Source organism: Pagrus major, chromosome 13, assembly GCF_040436345.1.
Source record: "Pagrus major chromosome 13, Pma_NU_1.0".
Lineage (NCBI taxonomy): Eukaryota > Metazoa > Chordata > Actinopteri > Spariformes > Sparidae > Pagrus > Pagrus major.
Window position 1 is genome coordinate 15024702 of NC_133227.1, and position 10575 is coordinate 15035276.

Genomic DNA, 10575 nt, shown 5'->3' on the forward strand with positions numbered 1-10575 from the left:
TGCCCAACAATAGGTACTCAGTGGTCATTACTGCATTATTACAAGAGTACTCATCCTCATCAGAATTACAACTCAAATGGTCAACTGCTGCTTATTATGACCCATGTTTATTGTTTTGGTGGCGACCTCTCATGGCTGTAGTAATTATTACCACAGTAAAGGAGGAAGTCAGGCAAAGCAGTACAAAGAGCGACAAAGTCTATTAAGAGAGGAGGTCGAGGATGGATCGTGAGGTTATACAAGAACAGGACTGGCACCCAGGAGGCAGCTGTTTGTGTCCAGTATGAAACCGGGAAAATAAACGAGTGAAGCAAGTTATTTTAACTTAATAACATAGTGAAGTTGTACATAACGTCACTTCAGTTACGTAGGCAATGTTTGTAACTGAAGTTACATAGGTATGGTAGTTATTTTAACCCAAACCACCATGTTTTCCTAAACCTAACCAAATAGTTGTCAACGAAGGTCCAGTTGGCCTGTCCCTGGTATGCTGCATGCTTGTGTTGTTTTGGGAACGGTGATATATGTCGTTTTGGTAGTAACAGGCAATCATCCGATTCAGTTGTAATTTTATGTGTATGTGTTGCAGTACTCATATGTCGGACCACAGCAAGCTTATAACGTGGCCGCCATTTTGATCTCAGATAAACACCTGTAAAGTTTGGTGGTGGTATTTTCCACAGACAGACAGACATTGAAGCACCTGTACTCAAAAATGCTGCTGGGCTGGTTCCTGCAAAATGTGCTCCTGTCACATATTTTTCCATGATGACACACACACACACACACACACACACACACACAGACTGAAAACAATACCAGCCGCTCACTGTCGTGGATGGTAATTATCCATTTAAGGACAGCAGAGAGCCGCTTGCCTTTTAAGTGCTTTTATTTTTAGTACATGCAATTTCAGAGCTGGAGGAACTCATGGACTGCTGTTTCTCTGCACAAATGTCTATGATACTTGTCTATAAAGGGTCGACATTGAACTGACAAAATACTCTCATTAAGGTCGTAGGTAATTACTTTAAACAATTAAAATGTTAGTTGATAGGTTATACTGTAATCAGTTTCTATTATTGTGTAATTTGCCAGTGGCATCACAGTCGTATTTAAAGTTTTATTTCAAAAATCATTTTCAGCGCAGTGATAAGATGACTGAGAGTTGTTTGTATGTTCATGTTTAACTGTGGGCTGCACACTTAATCAAAATATAATCAAAACTGCAATATGGTAAAAGGACATGTGACAAACAGCATTATAATGAAGGACTGTAGTGCTGCAGGGATGTCCTGGCCTACAAAATCACTATACAGTACAAAATACAATTTTCTCCAGATGTTAGACAACATGCTTGTTTGGTACAGACCCCAGCAAATGTCACATCATCATTTATTTAAAGTTTTTTGGGTGAAAATTGTGATGCAAGAATGATCATTCCAACTAATTGTGAATCATATCACATTTGCAATATCTGTCAAAAATAATTACAGTATTTTATTTCTCCATATCGTGGGTAAATATAATCCACCTTTAACTGTGTTCTCCACAGCACCCAGTAGCCATATGAGGGAGGCTTCACTAGACACAAATGAGACCCACTGCCTCTCTTATATGAACCAGCCTTGGCAAAAAATATATGTATCAAACTTTTCTGCTTGTGTCACAATGTTTGAGCGGTCTACTGCTGTGCAGCAACAGTGAATTACCCACAGAATAAGGCGTGCAATTATTTTGATGTAGTCAAAGACACAAAGGCAGGCAAGTTGCCTATAGTGCGTATCAGGACCATTTGTGTACTGCAGGAACGCAGTCTGGATCTGAGACCTATAATGAACAAGTGCCCCCTTTGGAAGCCCAATTACAAAGGATATGTGTGTGTCTTTGAAGAATTTTGCTGAAAACTTTTGATGCACTGTTTATTTTAGAAAGGAAGTCACAGGCCATGGATCACTTTATAGTCAAGGCATTTTCAGCACTTAGACATTCTCTGTGCAAAAACAATGGTTACTTGTCACCAACAGTCATGCATGTCATCCCATCCTGCATCATCCATCTGGCACAGAGCAAGAAAAGCACACACAGATGGTGATAATGAAAGTTCTTGAATGCATATTTGAAGAGGAGCAAACTTAATTCAGAGTTTATCACAAAAGCAAAATCATAAGTATCTGCTGTCTGTGATGGTGTTGCCCGTTTATTGGCTGCAGCTGGCTGGCTCAGGCCACTTGAGGGCATCATTGAGTCATGCTGAAACTAGACTGCCTGCATTGTTTTTTTACAGCTGCAATATATTAATTTAAGGCTGCATCACAAGTGGGGTCACTGCTGATATTTATAATTCCTGTAATCAAAACAAAAGAGAATGCAGTCTCATTCAAATCAGCCTTATCAGGCGTTCACCAGGTCCAGACTCCTCTGCCAGAGTCTGTAAAAGCTTCTGTGCCGCAGCCAATTTCCCAGAGTCAGTAAGTGTGAGGAGGCTGGTGTTGCTGTGATTGGAGCATTGCCTTTTGGAATCAAGAAATTGCTGGCAATCTTCATTGAGTTCAGCTATGTCAGCGGGCTGGACACCAGCTACCACTGTTTGCAATCAGTGTTTCCTGAAATGTTGGGAGTGATGCTCATTCTTTAAAGCGGGATTTGATTGAGTGTAATGAGAGATCAAAAACGTCTTTAGCTTGCTCTACACATTTTAGACTGTCTGGATAATGGTCATGACTCTGTTACATCCAAACAATGCTGAGGCAATATCATCACAGGGTATGGATCCTGCACAGCAGCAAACTATGTGCAAGATCCAAATGAGTGAACTGAGTTCCTTCAGGAAACCTAAGAAGGCAATAATTTCCATACCAAGTTCTCGTCAACTTTTACAGAGGGGCAACAGAAACCATCCAGGTGAGCTGTCTGCACAGAGCAAAGGATACTAAAAGACAATACCAACTTCAGACACAGCCTGTGATACAGAAGTGTCTGCCACCAGACTACAGAGCATCTTATTTCCTCAAGATGAGACTCCTTAACTCATCTGCACACCACCATGTGTAAATGTCTTCTCATAAACCTCAACTGTATACGGTATAGATGTTCTAGACAGCACAGTTCTCCATACATACTGCACCATTAACTTTGCACAACCCGCATTCACACTATTGGCTCAATCCCATTTCCAATTTTTACCCTTACCCCTTGTTTATGATTGCTCTCTTGCCCCTCAGAATAGCGTTATGAGATGAGTATTTGTGGATGAAATTTCCTCCTGTGAAATGGGTCAACCCTTCAAGACCCTCATACATTATTATTAGTATATTATTAGTGGTTGATGGTGTTTATGTAAAAAATAATTATAATAATTTCCAACATAATCTTTGCCATTTATTTGATGGAGATACAAAATTAGGGACACTTGCATTTCCATCACAACTTCATGTACTAGTCAAGTTATCAAATAAAAAATAACTCCTTTACCTGGCCACTAGCTGTGCTTTATATGCTAACATTAGCAACCCAGTCTGTACTGATCTTAGAGGAGGGGTGTCCAGCAACTTCACTGCTGGACATTAGTTAAATGTTGGGCATCATATGCCATCAAAGGGTGAAATGCAACATTGAAATACGTTCTAATGCCTGACAGTCATACACAAATCAGCAATAACACTGTGATGATAGCTAGCTAGCTAGTTAGCTCCTGAGACAACAGCAAATTAGTGGCGATTGTTTTATGGTTGTTATAGAGAAAAGGACCATAATACATTGAAATGACTTTCGGTTTTAAGTGTGCCTCTGAAAAACCTCCTTTTTGAGGGCCATGTAGCCCTACATTTCACCCCAACCTCTCTATCCCAACGAGAATTGGGACACCCGATGTATGTAGTGTGGAGGGGGCTACAACTGCATTCCATTGTGCAATCCTGTATTACTGTATAAAATTACAATGAAGCTGAACATTGAATGTGTTCGAGGCTGTTAGGAGAAGATGGCTGTTGGTGTAGGCAATCGGGTTATTCTGACACTGATCCTTTTATGAGTGATGTACTGTATGTCTGAGGAAAATGGTGATTTTTAGTGATGACAGACGCTGTGTTCATGTTAAGTGATAACTACCAGAAATTCATCTTGCTTCCTCTGTGTTGAGGTCTTACAAACACCCCATATTGCCATTCAGATTGCTGGCTGTAAAGGAGTCAAGGTCAGATGCCTCAGATTCTTGGGGAATGTAAAGTAAGTTTAAATTGGTGACAGCATGCAAAACAGGAGCTGATAGTAAACCGTTAAGCACAGCTGAGGTGACCTCCAGTTCATGACACAATTGATCTAGTGTGGCTCACCTCCTCATTCAGATGGCCACATAATGAAGACGGAACCTTCAATTAAAAGTGATGGCCACACTGAGCAAACAGCACACATAGGCAGTTTTGTGTTGCTGCCACAATGATAAGAGGAGCCTTGAAAAGCCACAGCTTCCTGTCGCCTGTAAGGTAAGGGTGTGATTATAGTGACACATATAATAACATTCAACAAAAGCTACTTGATTTATTTCTTAAGATGATAAGTCTAAAGTATTTACTAAAAGCTAACCACAAAATAAATCTCTCATAGAATTCAGTCATAAGCAGTCATTGCTTCAGTGCTTTTACAAAGAACTCTCAATAATATAGTGACTCACTCTAGACTGTGACTAATTAGAGAAACTTCGCCAAATCTGCAGTAGTCCTCATTGACCCCTCTCAGCATGGAGAGCTCCTCATCATCAGAGGGTGGAATACATGTTAACTGATCTGTATCTCTTCTCTTGAGGTGTTCTGTTCATCAAGGTTAAGTGGTCTTCTTTTCTTTGTTTAACCATCTTGGTGAACATTACCAAAGTACCCAGTCCTTCCTCTTCACACGAAGCTCTGTTGCTGCTCCAAGAAATATAAAACAGCTCAATAGAGTTATGCTCATGAAGAATCCTACCTGTCAAGACAAGATCAAGTAGTGTTATAATGATCTGAAACCATCTGAGGCTGAATAAACAAAGAAGGCCCGTCAAACGCATGATATGAATAATAATCTTGATACTTCTGTCTATGAAGCTCAGTGTAGCTCATTAAACAGGGCTTTATAGGCCTATTTGGTCTTGAAAGCAATAGCAGGTAAAACCCACATTTAAATATAGCTTTATTAAACAAGACTTGTTCTCCTTTAAAACAAGTGAGTCTGAACAAATTAAATTAATTGCTCATTGCTACAAAGGTCAGGAGTGTTGAACAGGTAATCATAAACAGAGGACAAATGGACATACAGCAGGTCTCTCAGAGGATCATTCCCCCTGGTCACCTTGAAGTCTGCTCATGCATCTCCAGACTATTGAAGGGAAGCTTTGGTCTCAAATCCAAACAACCAAACCTTTCATATAAAATCTTTATTGACGATATTATAAAAACTCTTACAGGTAGCAAAACTGTTTGCTTCATATAGCAGATTATTGGGGTTTCATTTCATTACAGTATTATTATCTGAGCTGCTCCAATCAACACCAATCTGCTCAAATCAACACCAACTCCTATCAGCCAGCCATGCCCAGAAAAAAAAGCCTTGGTAAAAAGGCCTTGACAATCAAGCAGTCAAGCATTTAGCAAGCTAAAGACCAAGATATGTTTCTCAGGAATTCCACTCTCAGGAATGGAAGTCAAAATAAGCTAAAAGAACAATGAATACTGTGGGCTGGAGAATGATGAATGGCATGGATATGAAGCGATGTTGCACAGGCTGCATGCACATGGCAGCGACGAGGAACGCAGATGAATGACTTTACTTTGACTGAAGTATGGATAGCTCGGATGACATAAGCCAGAGACTGCATGGAGGTGATCAGGTTGTTGACTGCAGCGGAGTGTGAAGCTGTGTGAGCAGGTACAGGTGGAGAAGAGACGTTTCTCCTTTAGGCTAGATAATCACATCAGCTTGCTGCTACTACGAGAACTGGAAAAAAAGGTATGTGGATGTTTCATTTTCACGAGAATTCGAGCTGAAATGAGAGCAAAACATTTGTGTGTGTGTGGATGCGCACAAAACAGCAGCGTGAGTTAAATAAAGGCAGGGAGACACTCATTATTACAAAGACAGCAGCAAGATGATAGGCTAACAGTGAAGGTGTGTCACTGTGCTATTGGATGATGTGCCTGGCTGACGTTAGCAGCTGATATCAATTGACAGCCCCAGATAATGACAGGCAACCATCAAATTTGTAGACAAATGGAACCTTTGTCTTCTGTCTTTGAATGATTTTGAAGTGTGATGCCATTTGAGAACCACTCAATAATTCTTGGCTATTTCATATATACAAATGAATGTGCAATATTAAATACAGTGTATTCATTTAAAAAAACTGCAGAATGCTACCTTACATGAAACTTTTATGCATTTAAAACTAGATTAACAGAATGCCATTCCAAGTCTGACCTCCAGAGTGACTCCAGTCCTCCCTTCACTCCTGACTCATAGTGCCGGCAAGCTGCTTACCTCAGGTGTCAAAGTCAAGCACAGCTGTCAGCAGGTAAGCATGTGGGATGACACTGAAAAAGGGTGGCTGACATTGTATTTCAGTCAGAGCTGTCAACTCCTGACACTGATAATGTCCTGACAGGTGCAGATATCTCCCCTCTTCACTCCACTTCTGCACAGCATTGAGCAGGAGCTACTGTGTCAGTTCAGCCTTTTTATTCATTTAGTCATTAACATCACATGCTCCAAAATAATTAGCTGGTTGTTTGAGAAAAGAACTGAGATCACATTAGCTGAGTGGCTTTGTAAATATTACAATAATAAAAAGTTATACTACATTAATAATATTTATGAATATCACTGAAGTGATTGTTTGAGTTGGACATAAGCAAATAAATGCCAAAAAATCCGAGAGTTAACTTTATCTTAAAATTACATTTACATTACATTACATTTTATTTTCTTAACATTATTATTATTATTATTATTATTAATATTTGAGAATAAGTAATTATGCTGATCAGTTTTCAATAACTGCGATCATTACTTATTCCAAATCAGTATTCTTCATCATCATCGATCATGTAAGAAATTGAGGAGGTTTTGCACTAAACATGACGGTGACACCATTGACTGTTGTGGCAAAGAGAACATCCCTGGTCCTCAGAGCTGCTTGTTGGGCCAGGTGCACTGTCTCAGTATTGTCTTTCTTACACATGAAGAATAACATTAACAAAAAATAGACACAGCGGTCATCACTTCAAGACCTGTTAATAGGCAGTCACAGACTGGTGCTGCAATGCTGTAATCATGGAGTTAAACAACAGATTAAACAACAGATTAACTGATTTCTTCATAACCAAGTTAAAAGTTAAAAGCCTAATTATGGATGTTTCACTCACCAGCTGTCCCTATTTAGTCTTTTTAAGTTTAGTGTTGTCCTTTATTGTAATCCACTGTAGAGCAAAATTATCCAAATAAGTTCACCTTAATGTTCAGAAATTAACTTGAGAGAAAACATTTAGTAAATGTAGCATATTTGTCTTGTTAAATAATATTTTGTTTTACAGTTAAATCTAGTATTTCAATTATTATCATTATTAATATTATTTGTTTATGTCATGATAATAAACAGTTATTCCGACCTACTTAATTTTTTTACTGAAGTTAACTCAATTCATTCAAGTACATTTAAAAGATTACACAGCGAGTTTTGAGAGTGAAGCAACTCTATGATACTGATGCTAATTTTTTGTCTTCAAGATGCTACTGTTTTCTTTTTAGCTTACTTTCGGTGGTGCGATGATTATGCAACATCAATTGCTTCATTTGTTTTATTGCTTTGTTTTTTTGTTTTTTATTTGTTGACACATCTGTTCAAAATGCAGTTTAACAAAAACACAAGAACTCAACAATTATCCAGCTTGCTGTTGCACTCGCTGCATTTTCATCACTTATCTTTAAACTTGACCTGATCTGTTTGAACTCGACAAACATATTCTTGAGCTTTGAAATAAAGTCTGTTAGTTCCGTAATTATTACCTAGAAAAGGCTTATTCATTAAACAAAGCAAATACAGCATCCAGATGACAAATCAAATCAATTGTTCCAAGCTGTACACCAGATTTAATTGGAAATCTGTTCTTCGGCTCTTGACATTTCCTGCCAATGAAAACATAATTTTCCTGGCAACAGTAATAAAACTTATTTGATCGGCACACTTATATGTGTAAGTAATTCACATCACACACACACACACATCGTATCTTACATCCCTAATATTGTTGTATGTGTAGTTTCCTTAGGCTATGTACAAAAATCAAGATCGAGATAAAAAAAGACACGATGAAATTCCTTGAGGGAAAGCTGAAATCCAGTTTGGTGTAGACTGATGGAACTTGAGTTGGAACCTTCACCACTGTCTTAAATACAAATCCCAGGTCTGTAACAACTAGTCAAATGTAATGTAGATGCTATATGATAACAAACAATGTTATATCTTGAAAACTTGTATCTTGAAGCAAACATGTATGTAACGCTGTGATCCTACCCTCTCACTGAAGTTACGTAGTGCAGAAACAAGTGATGGGGGCAGAATGGCTGTGACAGAGAAACCATTCACCCTATTAGAAGTACCATCAAAATCATTTTGAAGCTGTTATTGTATGGTAAAAAAAAGTTACATAATGTTGCTTAAAATAATGATAATTTGAGAGTCTAATATATCACACTATCACAGAGGACTGTACAAGGCTTCAACAAGAGACAGAACACACCCCGGTAACATTTCATGTCCTGTTCAGTTTTTACATGACAGTGGTGTAACTGCTCGTGCTGAATCAGGTACATCATCATGCAGCTCTCCACAAGCCAGAGAATGTGTCAGATCTGTTCAAATTGATGACAGAGGATTTTCAAAGGCCCAAACTCATTTGCATGAGTGGAACAGTTGGAAACAGTTCGACCTCTGCCATGTTGCTGTAAATTCAATTAGTTGTGGTGTCCAGTAGTATCAGTAGAATAGAGCACTACCAGTTTATCACATTGCAGTGAAGTCACAAACTTTCAACTAATCACCGACTTCCTGTTTTATAAACGTTTCTATTTTTAAAAAATCACACTGTACACAAGAATCCGTGACCGAAACTGTTAGTGGTTGAGTTGCATTATGGGTAATGCAGGTGCCATGTTTTGTAAAGGATAAAGAAAACACAACCCCCCCACCCCAAAAAAAAAAAAAAAAAAAAAAACAGACGATATTTCTGTCCGAAACTGCTCCCTCCTTCATTCCAGGGGTGGGGGAAAAAATCGATTCACATAAGAATCACAATTCTACTTTTCTATGATTCAGAACCTATTCACAACTCCCCCAAATCAGTTTTTTACAGTGTTTTATCTGCCTTGCTTGACCTGACGTGCGCCATTTCCTCTTCCGTAGTTGATTATGTAATCGCATAGCCATAGATTTCAGTGGTTCTGTGGAAGCCAGTACAGGCAGCAAGCAGTGTGGCTACTGGCTAGCTGGCCAGTCAGTGGCTGCAAACATTAGCCTGTCTGAAATGGAGCAGCATGACGTTGTAGACAGCCAGTCCTGTCCTCAATGAAGGCAAGCATCTGGGTATACTTTGGATTTTACAATATCCTCGGGAAGAAGGAGCTTGTTCAGTATATCAAGTTTGCAAAATCAAAGTCAAGCACTTTGGGAACACTACAAATGCCTGGGCTCACATTGTATGCCACCATCCAGAGTTGAAGGAATGACTGGCAGCTGTCCAATGTACATTGCTCCACTTCACCAAACTCCCAGCCAATTTTGAATGGGCAAAAACAAAAAACCCTACAGCGTAGTTGAAAACAAAGGCTTTAGGTTTATGATGCACACAATTGAGCCAAAGTACACCTTACCATGGTGTCAGTATTTTACTGAGAGAGTGGTACCTCAGCTTTACTAGAGACAAAAGTAAAAGTCAGGGAAGCCTTGACCAAAGCCACCAGGGTCGCTCCTATATGTGATGCACGGACTCAATAGCAGCTCATTTGTCACCTTTACGACTTCTTCATCAGGGATGCCTGGAAGCTTGAGTCTAGTCTGTTCAAACTCGGGTGATACATGAAAGCCACACGGCTGTGAACGTGAATGCCAAGTTTCACTCAGTTGCAAATGACTGGAATGTGACAACCGTGGATTTGGTGATTGTTATAGAAAATGCTGCCAACATACTTGCTGCTGCGCAGATCGACAATACAACGCAAGTGTTTTGCTCAGCAAGGATTAGGCGAATCAGGGGATTTTTCCCACGCAGTGCCATCGCAAATCATGCCCTGCCGGAGAAACAGAAGCTTCTAGAGTTGCCACCACACAAGTTGAAAATCGATGTCGCTACGAGGTGGAATAGTGTGCTGTATCCTCCTCTCTCCAGGTGAGAAAATGTGGAACTGACATCTGCACACTCAGCGAAATGGACGTCTCCAATGCTGAAGAAATAGCTTCGGCATTCAAGCTAATGAAAGACACAAACCAACATCATATTGGAGGACTCTTACACTTACACTCTCAGTGAGTGCTCCTTAGCATGCTCAGTT